This window comes from Heptranchias perlo, unplaced genomic scaffold, assembly GCF_035084215.1.
Source record: "Heptranchias perlo isolate sHepPer1 unplaced genomic scaffold, sHepPer1.hap1 HAP1_SCAFFOLD_688, whole genome shotgun sequence".
Classification (NCBI taxonomy): Eukaryota; Metazoa; Chordata; class Chondrichthyes; order Hexanchiformes; family Hexanchidae; genus Heptranchias; species Heptranchias perlo.
Window position 1 is genome coordinate 73,386 of NW_027139717.1, and position 18,582 is coordinate 91,967.

An 18,582-nucleotide genomic window follows, 5' to 3' on the forward strand; every position below is an offset into this window, starting at 1 on the left:
TGGAGGGATAGAGAGAGAGAGAGAGAGAGACCGCACCGTAGTCACTTGGAGGGATAGAGGGAGAGAGAGAGACCGCACCGTAGTCACTTGGAGGGACAGAGAGAGAGAGAGACCGCACCGTAGTCACTTGGAGGGATAGAGAGAGAGAGAGAGAGACCGCACCGTAGTCACTTAGAGGGACAGAGAGAGAGAGAGAGAGACCGCACCGTAGTCACTTGGAGGGATAGAGAGAGAGAGAGAGAGAGAGACCGCACCGTAGTCACTTGGAGGGATAGAGAGAGAGAGAGAGAGAGACCGCACCGTAGTCACTTGGAGGGATAGAGAGAGAGAGAGAGACCGCACCGTAGTCACTTGGAGGGATAGAGAGAGAGAGAGACCACACCGTAGTCACTTGGAGGGAGAGAGAGAGAGAGAGACTGCACCGTAGTCACTTGGAGGGACAGAGAGAGAGAGAGAGACCGCACCGTAGTCACTTGGAGGGATAGAGAGAGAGAGAGAGAGACCGCACCATAGTCACTTGGAGGGATCGAGAGAGAGAGAGAGACCGCACCGTAGTCACTTGGAGGGACAGAGAGAGAGAGAGAGACTGCACCGTAGTCACTTGGAGGGACAGAGAGAGAGAGAGAGAGACCGCACCGTAGTCACTTGGAGGGATAGAGAGAGAGAGAGAGAGACTGCACCGCAGTCACTTGGAGGGACAGAGAGAGAGAGACCGCACCGTAGTCACTTGGAGGGACAGAGAGAGAGAGAGAGAGACCGCACCGTAGTCACTTGGAGGGATCGAGAGAGAGAGAGAGAGACCGCACCGTAGTCACTTGGAGGGACAGAGAGAGAGAGAGACCGCACTGTAGTCACTTGGAGGGACAGAGAGAGAGAGAGAGAGACCGCACCGTAGTCACTTGGAGGGAGAGAGAGAGAGAGAGAGACCGCACCGTAGTCACTTGGAGGGATAGAGAGAGAGAGAGAGACCGCACCGTAGTCACTTGGAGGGATAGAGAGAGAGAGAGAGACTGCACCGTAGTCACTTGGAGGGATAGAGAGAGAGAGAGAGAGACCGCACCATAGTCACTTGGAGGGATAGAGAGAGAGAGAGAGAACGCACCGTAGTCACTTGGAGGGACAGAGAGAGAGAGAGAGAGAGACCGCACTGTAGTCACTTGGAGGGACAGAGAGAGAGAGAGAGAGAGAGAGACCACACCGTAGTCACTTGGAGGGATGGAGAGAGAGAGAGAGAGACCGCACCCTAGTCACTTGGAGGGATAGAGAGAGAGAGAGAGAGACCGCACCGTAGTCACTTGGAGGGATAGAGAGAGAGAGAGAGAGACCGCACCGTAGTCACTTGGAGGGATAGAGAGAGAGAGAGAGACCGCACCGTAGTCACTTGGAGAGAGAGAGAGAGAGAGACCGCACCGTAGTCACTTGGAGGGATAGAGAGAGAGAGAGAGAGAGAGACCGCACCGTAGTCACTTGGAGGGATAGAGAGAGAGAGAGAGACCGCACCGTAGTCACTTGGAGGGATAGAGAGAGAGAGAGAAGAGAGACCGCACCGTAGTCACTTGGAGGGATAGAGAGAGAGAGAGAAGAGAGACCGCACCGTAGTCACTTGGAGGGATAGAGAGAGAGAGAGAGAGAGACCGCACCGTAGTCACTTGGAGGGATAGAGAGAGAGAGAGAGAGACCGCACCGTAGTCACTTGGAGGGATAGAGAGAGAGAGAGAGAGAGAGACCGCACCGTAGTCACTTGGAGGGATAGAGGGAGAGAGAGAGACCGCACCGTAGTCACTTGGAGGGACAGAGAGAGAGAGAGACCGCACCGTAGTCACTTGGAGGGATAGAGAGAGAGAGAGAGAGACCGCACCGTAGTCACTTGGAGGGACAGAGAGAGAGAGAGAGAGACCGCACCGTAGTCACTTGGAGGGATAGAGAGAGAGAGACCGCACCGTAGTCACTTGGAGGGATAGAGAGAGAGAGAGAGAGAGACCGCACCGTAGTCACTTGGAGGGATAGAGAGAGAGAGAGAGACCGCACCGTAGTCACTTGGAGGGATAGAGAGAGAGAGAGACCACACCGTAGTCACTTGGAGGGAGAGAGAGAGAGAGAGACTGCACCGTAGTCACTTGGAGGGACAGAGAGAGAGAGAGAGACCGCACCGTAGTCACTTGGAGGGATAGAGAGAGAGAGAGAGAGACCGCACCATAGTCACTTGGAGGGATCGAGAGAGAGAGAGAGACCGCACCGTAGTCACTTGGAGGGACAGAGAGAGAGAGAGAGAGACCGCACCGTAGTCACTTGGAGGGATAGAGAGAGAGAGAGAGAGACTGCACCGCAGTCACTTGGAGGGACAGAGAGAGAGAGACCGCACCGTAGTCACTTGGAGGGACAGAGAGAGAGAGAGAGAGACCGCACCGTAGTCACTTGGAGGGATCGAGAGAGAGAGAGAGACCGCACCGTAGTCACTTGGAGGGACAGAGAGAGAGAGAGACCGCACTGTAGTCACTTGGAGGGACAGAGAGAGAGAGAGAGAGACCGCACCGTAGTCACTTGGAGGGATAGAGAGAGAGAGAGAGACCGCACTGTAGTCACTTGGAGGGATAGAGAGAGAGAGAGAGACCGCACCGTAGTCACTTGGAGGGATAGAGAGAGAGAGAGAGACCGCACCGTAGTCACTTGGAGGGATAGAGAGAGAGAGAGAGACTGCACCGTAGTCACTTGGAGGGATAGAGAGAGAGAGAGAGAGACCGCACCATAGTCACTTGGAGGGATAGAGAGAGAGAGAGAGACCGCACCGTAGTCACTTGGAGGGACAGAGAGAGAGAGAGAGACTGCACCGTAGTCACTTGGAGGGACAGAGAGAGAGAGAGAGAGAGACCACACCGTAGTCACTTGGAGGGATGGAGAGAGAGAGACCGCACCCTCGTCACTTGGAGGGATAGAGAGAGAGAGAGAGAGACCGCACCGTAGTCACTTGGAGGGATAGAGAGAGAGAGAGAGAGAGACCGCACCGTAGTCACTTGGAGGGATAGAGAGAGAGAGAGAGACCGCACCGTAGTCACTTGGAGAGAGAGAGAGAGAGAGACCGCACCGTAGTCACTTGGAGGGATAGAGAGAGAGAGAGAGACCGCACCGTAGTCACTTGGAGGGATAGGGAGAGAGAGAGAAGAGAGACCGCCCCGTCGTCACTTGGAGGGATAGAGAGAGAGAGAGAAGAGAGACCGCACCGTAGTCACTTGGAGGGATAGAGAGAGAGAGAGAGAGAGAGACCGCACCGTAGTCACTTGGAGGGATAGAGAGAGAGAGAGAGAGACCGCACCGTAGTCACTTGGAGGGATAGAGAGAGAGAGAGACCGCACCGTAGTCACTTGGAGGGATAGAGGGAGAGAGAGAGACCGCACCGTAGTCACTTGGAGGGACAGAGAGAGAGAGAGACCGCACCGTAGTCACTTGGAGGGATAGAGAGAGAGAGAGAGAGACCGCACCGTAGTCACTTGGAGGGAGAGAGAGAGAGAGACCGCACCGTAGTCACTTGGAGGGATAGAGAGAGAGAGAGAGAGAGACCGCACCGCAGTCACTTGGAGGGACAGAGAGAGAGACCGCACCGTAGTCACTTGGAGGGATAGAGAGAGAGAGAGAGAGAGACCGCACCGCAGTCACTTGGAGGGACAGAGAGAGAGAGAGACCGCACCGTAGTCACTTGGAGGGACAGAGAGAGAGAGAGAGAGACCGCACCGTAGTCACTTGGAGGGATAGAGAGAGAGAGAGAGAGAGACCGCACCGTAGTCACTTGGAGGGACAGAGAGAGAGAGAGAGAGAGACCGCACTGTAGTCACTTGGAGGGACAGAGAGAGAGAGAGAGACCGCACCGTAGTCACTTGGAGGGATAGAGAGAGAGAGAGAGACCGCACCGTAGTCACTTGGAGGGATAGAGAGAGAGAGAGAGACTGCACCGTAGTCACTTGGAGGGATAGAGAGAGAGAGAGAGAGAGACCGCACCATAGTCACTTGGAGGGATAGAGAGAGAGAGAGAGACCGCACCGTAGTCACTTGGAGGGACAGAGAGAGAGAGAGAGAGAGAGACCGCACTGTAGTCACTTGGAGGGACAGAGAGAGAGAGAGAGAGAGACCACACCGTAGTCACTTGGAGGGATGGAGAGAGAGAGAGAGAGACCGCACCCTAGTCACTTGGAGGGATAGAGAGAGAGAGAGAGAGACCGCACCGTAGTCACTTGGAGGGATAGAGAGAGAGAGAGAGAGACCGCACCGTAGTCACTTGGAGGGATAGAGAGAGAGAGAGACCACACCGTAGTCACTTGGAGGGAGAGAGAGAGAGAGAGACTGCACCGTAGTCACTTGGAGGGACAGAGAGAGAGAGAGAGACCGCACCGTAGTCACTTGGAGGGATAGAGAGAGAGAGAGAGAGACCGCACCATAGTCACTTGGAGGGATCGAGAGAGAGAGAGAGACCGCACCGTAGTCACTTGGAGGGACAGAGAGAGAGAGAGAGAGACCGCACCGTAGTCACTTGGAGGGATAGAGAGAGAGAGAGAGAGACTGCACCGCAGTCACTTGGAGGGACAGAGAGAGAGAGACCGCACCGTAGTCACTTGGAGGGACAGAGAGAGAGAGAGAGAGACCGCACCGTAGTCACTTGGAGGGATCGAGAGAGAGAGAGAGACCGCACCGTAGTCACTTGGAGGGACAGAGAGAGAGAGAGACCGCACTGTAGTCACTTGGAGGGACAGAGAGAGAGAGAGAGAGACCGCACCGTAGTCACTTGGAGGGATAGAGAGAGAGAGAGAGACCGCACTGTAGTCACTTGGAGGGATAGAGAGAGAGAGAGAGACCGCACCGTAGTCACTTGGAGGGATAGAGAGAGAGAGAGAGACCGCACCGTAGTCACTTGGAGGGATAGAGAGAGAGAGAGAGACTGCACCGTAGTCACTTGGAGGGATAGAGAGAGAGAGAGAGAGACCGCACCATAGTCACTTGGAGGGATAGAGAGAGAGAGAGAGACCGCACCGTAGTCACTTGGAGGGACAGAGAGAGAGAGAGAGACTGCACCGTAGTCACTTGGAGGGACAGAGAGAGAGAGAGAGAGAGACCACACCGTAGTCACTTGGAGGGATGGAGAGAGAGAGAGAGAGACCGCACCCTCGTCACTTGGAGGGATAGAGAGAGAGAGAGAGAGACCGCACCGTAGTCACTTGGAGGGATAGAGAGAGAGAGAGAGAGAGACCGCACCGTAGTCACTTGGAGGGATAGAGAGAGAGAGAGAGACCGCACCGTAGTCACTTGGAGAGAGAGAGAGAGAGAGAGACCGCACCGTAGTCACTTGGAGGGATAGAGAGAGAGAGAGAGACCGCACCGTAGTCACTTGGAGGGATAGGGAGAGAGAGAGAAGAGAGACCGCCCCGTCGTCACTTGGAGGGATAGAGAGAGAGAGAGAAGAGAGACCGCACCGTAGTCACTTGGAGGGATAGAGAGAGAGAGAGAGAGAGAGACCGCACCGTAGTCACTTGGAGGGATAGAGAGAGAGAGAGAGAGACCGCACCGTAGTCACTTGGAGGGATAGAGAGAGAGAGAGACCGCACCGTAGTCACTTGGAGGGATAGAGGGAGAGAGAGAGACCGCACCGTAGTCACTTGGAGGGACAGAGAGAGAGAGAGACCGCACCGTAGTCACTTGGAGGGATAGAGAGAGAGAGAGAGAGACCGCACCGTAGTCACTTGGAGGGAGAGAGAGAGAGAGACCGCACCGTAGTCACTTGGAGGGATAGAGAGAGAGAGAGAGAGAGACCGCACCGCAGTCACTTGGAGGGACAGAGAGAGAGACCGCACCGTAGTCACTTGGAGGGATAGAGAGAGAGAGAGAGAGACCGCACCGTAGTCACTTGGAGGGATAGAGAGAGAGAGAGAGAGAGAGACCGCACCGTAGTCACTTGGAGGGATAGAGAGAGAGAGAGACCACACCGTAGTCACTTGGAGGGATAGAGGGAGAGAGAGAGAGAGAGACCGCACCGTAGTCACTTGGAGGGACAGAGAGAGAGAGAGAGACCGCACCGTAGTCACTTGGAGGGATAGAGAGAGAGAGAGAGAGAGACCGCACCATAGTCACTTGGAGGGATCGAGAGAGAGAGAGAGACCGCACCGTAGTCACTTGGAGGGACAGAGAGAGAGAGAGAGACCGCACCGTAGTCACTTGGAGGGACAGAGAGAGAGAGAGACCGCACCGTAGTCACTTGGAGGGATAGAGAGAGAGAGAGAGAGAGACCGCACCGCAGTCACTTGGAGGGACAGAGAGAGAGAGAGACCGCACCGTAGTCACTTGGAGGGACAGAGAGAGAGAGAGAGAGACCGCACCGTAGTCACTTGGAGGGATAGAGAGAGAGAGAGAGAGAGACCGCACCGTAGTCACTTGGAGGGACAGAGAGAGAGAGAGAGAGAGACCGCACTGTAGTCACTTGGAGGGACAGAGAGAGAGAGAGAGAGAGAGACCGCACCGTAGTCACTTGGAGGGATAGAGAGAGAGAGAGAGACCGCACTGTAGTCACTTGGAGGGATAGAGAGAGAGAGAGAGACCGCACCGTAGTCACTTGGAGGGATAGAGAGAGAGAGAGAGACCGCACCGTAGTCACTTGGAGGGATAGAGAGAGAGAGAGAGACTGCACCGTAGTCACTTGGAGGGATAGAGAGAGAGAGAGAGAGAGACCGCACCATAGTCACTTGGAGGGATAGAGAGAGAGAGAGAGACCGCACCGTAGTCACTTGGAGGGACAGAGAGAGAGAGAGAGAGAGAGACCGCACTGTAGTCACTTGGAGGGACAGAGAGAGAGAGAGAGAGAGACCACACCGTAGTCACTTGGAGGGATGGAGAGAGAGAGAGAGAGACCGCACCCTAGTCACTTGGAGGGATAGAGAGAGAGAGAGAGAGAGACCGCACCGTAGTCACTTGGAGGGATAGAGAGAGAGAGAGAGAGACCGCACCGTAGTCACTTGGAGGGATAGAGAGAGAGAGAGAGACCGCACCGTAGTCACTTGGAGAGAGAGAGAGAGAGAGAGAGACCGCACCGTAGTCACTTGGAGGGATAGAGAGAGAGAGAGAGAGACCGCACCGTAGTCACTTGGAGGGATAGGGAGAGAGAGAGAAGAGAGACCGCCCCGTCGTCACTTGGAGGGATAGAGAGAGAGAGAGAAGAGAGACCGCACCGTAGTCACTTGGAGGGATAGAGAGAGAGAGAGAGAGAGAGAGACCGCACCGTAGTCACTTGGAGGGATAGAGAGAGAGAGAGAGAGACCGCACCGTAGTCACTTGGAGGGATAGAGAGAGAGAGAGACCGCACCGTAGTCACTTGGAGGGATAGAGGGAGAGAGAGAGACCGCACCGTAGTCACTTGGAGGGACAGAGAGAGAGAGAGACCGCACCGTAGTCACTTGGAGGGATAGAGAGAGAGAGAGAGAGACCGCACCGTAGTCACTTGGAGGGAGAGAGAGAGAGAGACCGCACCGTAGTCACTTGGAGGGATAGAGAGAGAGAGAGAGAGACCGCACCGCAGTCACTTGGAGGGACAGAGAGAGAGACCGCACCGTAGTCACTTGGAGGGATAGAGAGAGAGAGAGAGAGACCGCACCGTAGTCACTTGGAGGGATAGAGAGAGAGAGAGAGAGAGAGACCGCACCGTAGTCACTTGGAGGGATAGAGAGAGAGAGAGAGAGAGACCACACCGTAGTCACTTGGAGGGATAGAGGGAGAGAGAGAGAGAGAGACCGCACCGTAGTCACTTGGAGGGACAGAGAGAGAGAGAGAGACCGCACCGTAGTCACTTGGAGGGATAGAGAGAGAGAGAGAGAGAGACCGCACCATCGTCACTTGGAGGGATCGAGAGAGAGAGAGAGACCGCACCGTAGTCACTTGGAGGGACAGAGAGAGAGAGAGAGACCGCACCGTAGTCACTTGGAGGGACAGAGAGAGAGAGAGACCGCACCGTAGTCACTTGGAGGGATAGAGAGAGAGAGAGAGAGAGAGAGACCGCACCGCAGTCACTTGGAGGGACAGAGAGAGAGAGAGACCGCACCGTAGTCACTTGGAGGGACAGAGAGAGAGAGAGAGAGAGACCGCACCGTAGTCACTTGGAGGGACAGAGAGAGAGAGAGAGAGAGACCGCACTGTAGTCACTTGGAGGGACAGAGAGAGAGAGAGAGAGAGACCGCACTGTAGTCACTTGGAGGGATAGAGAGAGAGAGAGAGAGAGACCGCACCGTAGTCACTTGGAGGGATAGAGAGAGAGAGAGAGACCGCACTGTAGTCACTTGGAGGGATAGAGAGAGAGAGAGAGAGAGACCGCACCGTAGTCACTTGGAGGGATAGAGAGAGAGAGAGAGAGAGACCGCACCGTAGTCACTTGGAGGGATGGAGAGAGAGAGAGAGAGAGACCGCACCGTAGTCACTTGGAGGGATAGAGAGAGAGAGACCGCACCGTAGTCACTTGGAGGGATAGAGAGAGAGAGAGAGAGAGAGACCGCACCGTAGTCACTTGGAGGGATAGAGAGAGAGAGAGAGAGACCGCACCGTAGTCACTTGGAGGGACAGAGAGAGAGAGAGAGAGACCGCACCGTAGTCACTTGGAGGGACAGAGAGAGAGAGACCGCACCGTAGTCACTTGGAGGGATAGAGAGAGAGAGAGAGAGAGACCGCACCGTAGTCACTTGGAGGGATAGAGAGAGAGAGAGAGAGACCGCACCGTAGTCACTTGGAGGGATAGAGAGAGAGAGAGACCGCACCGTAGTCACTTGGAGGGATAGAGGGAGAGAGAGAGACCGCACCGTAGTCACTTGGAGGGACAGAGAGAGAGAGAGACCGCACCGTAGTCACTTGGAGGGATAGAGAGAGAGAGAGAGAGACCGCACCGTAGTCACTTGGAGGGAGAGAGAGAGAGAGACCGCACCGTAGTCACTTGGAGGGATAGAGAGAGAGAGAGAGAGAGACCGCACCGTAGTCACTTGGAGGGATGGAGAGAGAGAGAGAGAGAGACCGCACCCTCGTCACTTGGAGGGATAGAGAGAGAGAGAGAGAGACCGCACCGTAGTCACTTGGAGGGATAGAGAGAGAGAGAGAGAGACCGCACCGCAGTCACTTGGAGGGACAGAGAGAGAGACCGCACCGTAGTCACTTGGAGGGATAGAGAGAGAGAGAGAGAGACCGCACCGTAGTCACTTGGAGGGATAGAGAGAGAGAGAGAGAGAGAGACCGCACCGTAGTCACTTGGAGGGATAGAGAGAGAGAGAGAGAGAGACCACACCGTAGTCACTTGGAGGGATAGAGGGAGAGAGAGAGAGAGAGACCGCACCGTAGTCACTTGGAGGGACAGAGAGAGAGAGAGAGACCGCACCGTAGTCACTTGGAGGGATAGAGAGAGAGAGAGAGAGAGACCGCACCATCGTCACTTGGAGGGATCGAGAGAGAGAGAGAGACCGCACCGTAGTCACTTGGAGGGACAGAGAGAGAGAGAGAGACCGCACCGTAGTCACTTGGAGGGACAGAGAGAGAGAGAGACCGCACCGTAGTCACTTGGAGGGATAGAGAGAGAGAGAGAGAGAGAGAGACCGCACCGCAGTCACTTGGAGGGACAGAGAGAGAGAGAGACCGCACCGTAGTCACTTGGAGGGACAGAGAGAGAGAGAGAGAGAGACCGCACCGTAGTCACTTGGAGGGACAGAGAGAGAGAGAGAGAGAGACCGCACTGTAGTCACTTGGAGGGACAGAGAGAGAGAGAGAGAGAGACCGCACTGTAGTCACTTGGAGGGATAGAGAGAGAGAGAGAGAGAGACCGCACCGTAGTCACTTGGAGGGATAGAGAGAGAGAGAGAGACCGCACTGTAGTCACTTGGAGGGATAGAGAGAGAGAGAGAGAGAGACCGCACCGTAGTCACTTGGAGGGATAGAGAGAGAGAGAGAGAGAGACCGCACCGTAGTCACTTGGAGGGATGGAGAGAGAGAGAGAGAGAGACCGCACCGTAGTCACTTGGAGGGATAGAGAGAGAGAGACCGCACCGTAGTCACTTGGAGGGATAGAGAGAGAGAGAGAGAGAGAGACCGCACCGTAGTCACTTGGAGGGATAGAGAGAGAGAGAGAGAGACCGCACCGTAGTCACTTGGAGGGACAGAGAGAGAGAGAGAGAGACCGCACCGTAGTCACTTGGAGGGACAGAGAGAGAGAGACCGCACCGTAGTCACTTGGAGGGATAGAGAGAGAGAGAGAGAGAGACCGCACCGTAGTCACTTGGAGGGATAGAGAGAGAGAGAGAGAGACCGCACCGTAGTCACTTGGAGGGATAGAGAGAGAGAGAGACCGCACCGTAGTCACTTGGAGGGATAGAGGGAGAGAGAGAGACCGCACCGTAGTCACTTGGAGGGACAGAGAGAGAGAGAGACCGCACCGTAGTCACTTGGAGGGATAGAGAGAGAGAGAGAGAGACCGCACCGTAGTCACTTGGAGGGAGAGAGAGAGAGAGACCGCACCGTAGTCACTTGGAGGGATAGAGAGAGAGAGAGAGAGAGACCGCACCGTAGTCACTTGGAGGGATGGAGAGAGAGAGAGAGAGAGACCGCACCGTAGTCACTTGGAGGGATAGAGAGAGAGAGAGAGAGAGACCGCACTGTAGTCACTTGGAGGGATAGAGAGAGAGAGACCGCACCGTAGTCACTTGGAGGGATAGAGAGAGAGAGAGAGAGAGAGACCGCACCGTAGTCACTTGGAGGGATGGAGAGAGAGAGAGAGAGAGACCGCACCGTAGTCACTTGGAGGGATAGAGAGAGAGAGACCGCACCGTAGTCACTTGGAGGGATAGAGAGAGAGAGAGAGAGAGACCGCACCGTAGTCACTTGGAGGGATAGAGAGAGAGAGAGAGAGACCGCACCGTAGTCACTTGGAGGGACAGAGAGAGAGAGAGAGAGAGAGACCGCACCGTAGTCACTTGGAGGGACAGAGAGAGAGAGACCGCACCGTAGTCACTTGGAGGGATAGAGAGAGAGAGAGAGAGAGACCGCACCGTAGTCACTTGGAGGGATAGAGAGAGAGAGAGAGAGACCACACCGTAGTCACTTGGAGGGACACTCCTGAGGTTTCAAGGAACACTCACTATTTCTCTTTGTTCAGTATCACCTTTTTGCACTAATTGTGATGTGATTAATAAATCGGTTTTGCCTTTAACCGTAATACCAGTACCAGTGGTGATCTTGTTGTTGTCAGGAACCAGTCCTGAGATTGGATTAGATTATAATCCTGAAAATAGTGGTTTAAATCCTACAATTGGCGACCACGAAGGGACTATTTCTGACAACAGCTAAAACCTGGTGGGGGATAGTTACACAATATAAATTGATTATTTCTCCAGTAAAATGCAGTGAGTGGAGGATAGTTACATAATATAAATTGATTATTTCTCCAGTAAAATGCAGTGAGTGGGGGATAGTTACATAAAATAAATTGATTATTTCTCCAGTAAAATGCAGTGAGTGGAGGATAGTTACATAATATAAATTGATTATTTCTCCAGTAAAATGCAGTGAGTGGGGGATAGTTACATAAAATAAATTGATTATTTCTCCAGTAAAATGCAGTGAGTGGAGGATAGTTACATAATATAAATTGATTATTTCTCCAGTAAAATGCAGTGAGTGGGGCATAGTTACATAATATAAATTGATTATTTCTCCAGTAAAATGCAGAGTGGAGTGCACACCCACCACGGGTGGCCTCATAAAATGAGGACAATCAGTTCTTCTTTCCTTGGTGAGAGGTTTCTTTAATCTGGGGATTTCGTTCAGTGATAGAGCGCATGTTTCGCATGTGTTGAGGTCCTGGGTTCAACTCTTAGCATCTTCCTAATTAATTTTCCACCAGAATTACCCACGGAAAGTTGAATGACGTTTTTTGAGCTCAGCGAGTTCCAACTTCTGAGGCTCCACAAGCATTAAATTGTCCCGGAGCGGGACTTCATCTCACGGTCCCCTCAACAGCTCAACTCAAAGCAGCCGCCGACTGAGGGGAATGTGTGACGGTGCAATATCGAGCGAGCAGTCCCAGCTCTTGTTCCTGTTTGACGCTCTGTCATTCTTCCATCTCACTTTATGATTCAGAGGTTCGATTTCAGTCTTGTCACTGACCATTAGCGATTGGGTTTTTTTATTTCCACAGACTTTTTTTTGGAAAGTTCAAAGTAAAGAGGAGCAGAAACCCCGTGAACTGAAGCAGAGGTTGAACATTGTGAACACGCGGGACCGCTGGGCATCTCGATATCCTGGAGAGACGGAGCAGAAAGCTCACGGCTTCACTTCTAAAGTGTCTGCTTGTTTATTTCTCAGGTTCCTTTTGCCCCGTGGGGATGTAGCTCAGTGGAAGAGCGCATGCTTTGCATGTATGAGGTCCCGGGTTCAATCCCCGGCATCTCCAAACAAGTTACATTTCAAATTTTAGATTCAACTGTGAGAATATCATCTGAGACTCGCCTCACATTTCCACACAAGGAGAGACAAGAGTTTCTTCACCTCGCGAAAAACCGAACGCTCCGCACAGAATATAATTCAATGGGAGAGCGCCCACGATGTTTGAATGGCTCCCATCTCATGGTTGAACAGCTTGCCCAGTGATAGATTATTTCCAGTTTCACAGATTGGGGGGAAGCAGCGGACCGGCGTTCCGACCACAAAGAGGGAAGAATAGTCTGGATGTTGGGAGCTTCTTCTTTTCCCAGAGAGGACTGAGCATCTGGAATGTATTTCCGGCTGGTGTGGTGGGTGCTGACTCTCCCTGGTGGGGTGGGCGCTGACTCTGACTCTCTCTGGTGCAGTGGGTGCTGACTCTCTCTGGTGCGGTGGGTGCTGACCCTCTCTGGTGCGGTGGGTGCTGACTCTCTCTGGTGGCGTGGGCGCTGACTCTCTCTGGTGGCGTGGGTGCTGACCCTCTCTGGTGCGGTGGGTGCTGACTCTCTCTGGTGCGGTGGGTGCCGACCCTCTCTGGTGCGGTGGGTGCTGACTCTCTCTGGTGCGGTGGGTGCTGACTCTCTCTGGTGCGGTGGGTGCTGACCCTCTCTGGTGCGGTGGGTGCTGACTCTCTCTCCGCCTTTTTTCTGTTTTTTTTCTGGTTTGTGACCGCTCCCAGGAGATTCCATGTTCCCGGTGGGTGGGGCTGGTGGTGTGTAGGAAGTGTCCAGTCACGATGCTCCAGGCATGTGGGGCAGGATTGATGAACGAGCTGGTCTTTTCCTGCCCGTCATGTCCGTCTGTCACCCCAGATCGTCAAGGTGTTTTTAGTGAAGTGATCTTGAAACACAAAACCCTCACCTGGCACAAGTCCTGCGTCCGTCGAAAGTGAAATGAGACTCAATGCTGTCTGGGCCTTACCTTGTCCTCCTCCTTTTACATTATTATATTGTCCGCACACAGTGATATGTTTGGTTAAGATGAAAATACAAATTATCCGCTCTGGGCTCCTCCAGTCTCTCTGTGTTTCTCTCTCCTGCTAAACTGACTGACTGTCAGATAATAGTAACTGGTGTCCTCTCCATCCCGTTCTCAACACCCAGACACGACTACTTACTGAATAAATTCAACACTCACAGACAGTCCAGTGTCAGACAGTTACAGACGGTTTCTCTCCACCTTTTCTTACAGGACTGGCGAATGATGAATGCCCCGTCAGACCGGTTGATATACAGTAAAAGGGACAGTGACCGTCTCACCAATAGCACCGGAGGTCTGTTCACAGACACAGAATCAGTCTTTCCCTTTCTATCAGTGTGTCTATATTACGCTCAGTAACAGTATCCCGCCTCCTTGTACAGCACTGGGGAGAGAGAAAGACAGAGAGAGACACACAGACAAACAGACACAGTATCAGTCTCACACTTCCCATCAGTGTGTCCGTTTCACACTCAGTAACAATATTCCACCTTCATTTACAGCGCTAGAGAGAGATAAAAACAGACAGGCACAGTATCAGAATTACACTTCCTATCAGTGTCTCTGTATCTCAGTAACAGTATCCCACCTTCATAAGCTGTACAAAAGAGAGAGAGAGAGAAACTGACCTGTAATGTCCCATTTTCACCCAGGAACAAATTGGAAAATATTTCATTCCAAATGCTATTCCAAGATGGAGTGACAGAAGATGCAGTCTCATCTCTCACTGATATTATTTCAGAGACAGACACATTATTAATCCCACTCTCAGGGACAGTGTCACACATTTAACCCTCTCTTGCCTGTTGTCCCCTCTGCAATCTTGCAGCTCAGGGCCGTTCTGTGTTACTCTCAGTGACCGAGAGTTTCACTCCGATTGAAATAAACTGGGACTGTTGCTGCCTGATATTGATCCTACACGGTCCCAGCAAATACACCGACTCCCACTTTCCTCCCCCGTTTCTCCAGGATTGGTTTGAGGAATCCTCCCTCCAGTTTCGGAGTCAAACGTCACTTTATCAGTGAGGGAGCCAAGAATGAACAGAACCCATTGGCTCATTCCACAGCCGCTCACTTTATCTCTGAAAGACTCTTTCCCATCAAAAGAGCCCGAGAGAAACAGCAGGGATGGAAACCTCGAGTTTAATAGTTGGAGATTGTAAAGTCAGTCTGGATTCCAGCGTTAGGCACTGGTGGAATCCCATCTGTTTCCCATTCTGGTGCCTGTTCCTGCACTGCCTGTGGAGCCCATTCCCTCTGACTTTTCCCCCAGACCCACTTCCTTTGCTCAGACAGGCGGGAATGGAGAGATCACGGCCCCCGGGGGAAGGGAGCAAAGAGCAGCCTCGTTACAGCAGCTCATCGCTCCGGGACCGTGTCCGCAGATGGGCTCAGAGATCGGCATTGAGTCTGGGGGAAGGGCAGGGGGAGTCCGGGGGCTGTTTGTAAGAGGCGGAGTGGATCAGGAACTGGTCCCGGAACATGGAGTGAGAGGGGGGAAGGGAGAGGTCATTCTCGGGCTGTGTGTGGACAGGGTGTGTCCAGGGGAAGGGAGAGAGAATGGGAAGAACCTGCTATTAAAACCATTGCTGCTTTCTCTCCCCAAACCAGGAGTGAATGGTCCTGGTTTAGTTCCAGTCTCACCCTGTTTATTGTTATTGGACAGTGAAGAGTGGAAACAGAGCCGGACAGTAAGGATGTGGGGAGTTATACAAAGAGCATCTATTGCAGGCATCAGGTGAGAAGTGTGAAGGACACAATTTAAACAGCGACTGTTATATTTGGGTTGAACGGTTAGTCCCATGGAAGAGGGGATTAGAAACCTGACCTGGACAAAGGTCCCTGCCCCATCGGGTAGTCCCATTCATGGATCAGTGCAGGGGTTGGGTTGTGTCTGGATGTCACTAAATTGTTGTAAAATAGCCCAACACACCTGGTGTGCAGAAGCTGAGTGCTGCAGTGGAGTCAGACACTGACACTGTTTGTATCACTGGTTTTCATTTGTGGATATTCAAAATGATCATTAGCAGAGATATTAAACTGATCTCTATTCTATTTTCAACCTCACCGTTTCTTGAGTTACAACAGATCATTTTTCTTTCCACAGGCGAATCCTTGAATGATCCAGAATGAATGTGATGTTTCCTCCACCCGAGGCACAAGGAGGAGTGCAGCCAGCTCCTTCTCACACACAGGAGGTACATTATCACCCACAGAGCACAGAGGTCATCAGTTCCACAGTCTCAGACAGTAGAAGTAGTCAGTCCCACACTGATCCCAAGTTCCAGAGACACACTTTCAATCCAACATTCAAACAGAGCGGGTGAGGCAGACACTGTTCCATTTCCCCCGAACTCAGTCCCGCTGACAGGTCGATACAAAAATCCCAGTCCAAAATCACACTCTCAGATTGAAAGGCACTGTGTCAATCTCACAATCGGGCAACATAGCTACGAATTAAATACCAGAGAGAAATCACACATGGTATCCGATTGAAAGGGACAGAATGAATCCCAATAATGTACCTGAGATTCCAATTGAATACTATCCCAGAACTCTCTCACACATGACTTTAATACATGAAATATCCATTCGAAAAGTGAACCATTTGCTACAAATTGCAAACAAATCCAAACTTCACGTACAGTATCGATTGAGAAATACTGAAAGATAGTAAACCTGAGAAACAAATTAGATACCTGTTCAGAATGCACTCGTAGAATGAAATTTAAAGATAGAGTATCAATTCTATTAGTGCAGACTGAGATACACATTATATACCAGTCCAAAAATCTCATACAATATTAGACTGAAAGATACAGTATCAATTCCATTTCTACAGACTGATCTACACATTACAAACCAATTCAAAAATGTCACCTTATCAGTTTGAAAGATTCATTATCATCCACAATATTACTCACAGAGATGCAGATTTAATAGTAGTCCAAAAAGCACACAAATTATCTGATTAAAACCTCCAACATTAAATCCTAAAGTTCGTCCATATTTACAAATTAAATAAGGAGTAAAACTCTTCAAACATTAAGATATTAAAGCTGAAGTATTGAACGCAATAATGTAATCTGAGAGAATAATTATGTACAGATACAGAATGAAACTCACATTCAGATACAGTACCAGAGACACACAGACACAGAATGAATCCAACACTCACAGATACAGAAGGAATCCCAAACTCACATACAGTACTAGAGACTGACAGACACAGAGTTAATCCCACACTCTCATCAAGTACCAGGGACTGATAGGTACAGTATGAATCCCACACTAACATGCAGTATGAGTAACTGCATATTTAGGATGAATTCAACTCCCACATACAGTACTGGGGACTGTATATAAAGAATGAGTCCCACACTCACATGGAGAAACAGAGACTGACAGATACCGAAAGAATCCCACACTAACACACAGTATGAGAGACTGCCTGTAAAGAATGAATCACAAACTCTCACACACACTGCTGACAAGACAGAGAATGAATCCCAAACTCACACACAGTATCAGTGAGTGACAGATACAGAATGAATCCCACACTAACATACAGTACCAGAGACTGACAGATACAGAATGAATCCCACACTCACACACAGTACCAGAGACTGAGAGATACAGAATGAATCCCACTAAACTATCAGGGAATAAGCACAGACCAGGGATCAGGGCCTTTACCCAGTAAACTATCAGAGAATCAGCACAGACCAGGGATCAGGGCCTTTACCCAGTAAACTATCAGAGAATCAGCACAGACCAGGGATCAGGGCCTTTACCCAGTAAACTATCAGAGAATCAGCACAGACCAGGGATCAGGGCCTTTACCCAGTAAACTATCAGAGAATCAGCACAGACCAGGGATCAGGGCCTTTACCCAGTGAACTATCAGAGAATCAGCACAGACCAGGGATCAGGGCCTTTCACCTGTCGGAGAGAACATTGTATCACAGATCGCTTGTGATAAACCGACACATTCTGATTTACAGCCGTGCATAACAGATGTTTGTAGCTGCGATGGCCGAGTGGTTAAGGGGTTGGACTCGGAATCCCCTGGGGATTTCCTGCGTACGTTCGAATCCTCCTCGCAGTGATACTTCTTAAAGTTATGTTTACTGCTCAAATAACGATGAACTGGAGTTGACGAACCGCATTCCCTCTCTCAGAGAGACTCTCCAGCGCGGCTCATGCTTTTAATTCGGAGCCCAATGGTCTCTTGCAAAATTGCAAGACACGTGAAGGAATCTCTCCCAAGCTCCATCTTAAATTCTGCCCGTTCGCAGAACTTGACATTGATCCTATTTCTTCCTATACTTTGATCCCACCTTGTCTCTGTCTCTTGACTCTCTGTGTTTTTCCCTCATGGACTTCTCAGGCTTCGTTGAACGGCCACGGATGATCGAACCTGGAACACCGGCAGTGAAGGGTAAAGATGGAAAGACTGAGACGGGGGGAGTGGCGAGAGGGTGGATTTGGAATTCCTGAGTGACCGCACTGTGAATTTTCCAGATCTGCTTGGAGCACCAATCCCTTCAATTCATCACTTACAGGGACAATTCGATACCCGGTTTCTTTTCCCTGAGCTTGGCGAGATCTTAAAAATTGAAAGCGACCAATATCAGAGCGAACCTCGTCACCGACATGATCACAGATACAGAGCGGCCACACTCTGCTTCAGTGAGGGGAAAACCCAGAGCGGTTTCAAGGTTGAATGTAATTGGAAGCAAAGCTCGTTCAATGAAAGTGCAGGTCATTGAGGTGCCTTTAAAGTCCTGATTGTTTGAACTGAATTTCTTTCAAAAGCGCTTGAGATTCAGGTGGAGTGATTTGGGGACTCCTTTTCCCTCTTCGCAAAACTTTGAACCGCAGATCAAGATCCAAAGTCCAGGGCTAAATTAGGGTTTCTCCAGGGTATGAAACATCGAATCAAGAATTATACCCCGACCTCAACGAGCCCAGAAACAAGAACGTGTCACGGACACATTCTATGAGAGGGCTGTCTGTATGATGAAAAGGCATTTTTGAAAAGACCTCCTGATCAGTTCCGTGTTGGATCCTGAACAAAACACAGCACTGTGTGCTTCTCAAATTCACGAAACACCACGAATTACACAA

At 51.4% G+C, this 18,582-nt stretch overlaps 1 non-coding gene across 1 annotated transcript; it reads left to right on the top strand.

The window, feature by feature from the left end:
* The first annotated feature begins 12,373 nt into the window (after positions 1-12,373).
* On the top strand, positions 12,374-12,445 carry trnaa-ugc (transfer RNA alanine (anticodon UGC)). Its single transcript has one exon. It is a non-coding gene; the product is annotated as a tRNA-Ala (tRNA).
* The last annotated feature ends 6,137 nt before the right edge of the window (positions 12,446-18,582 follow it).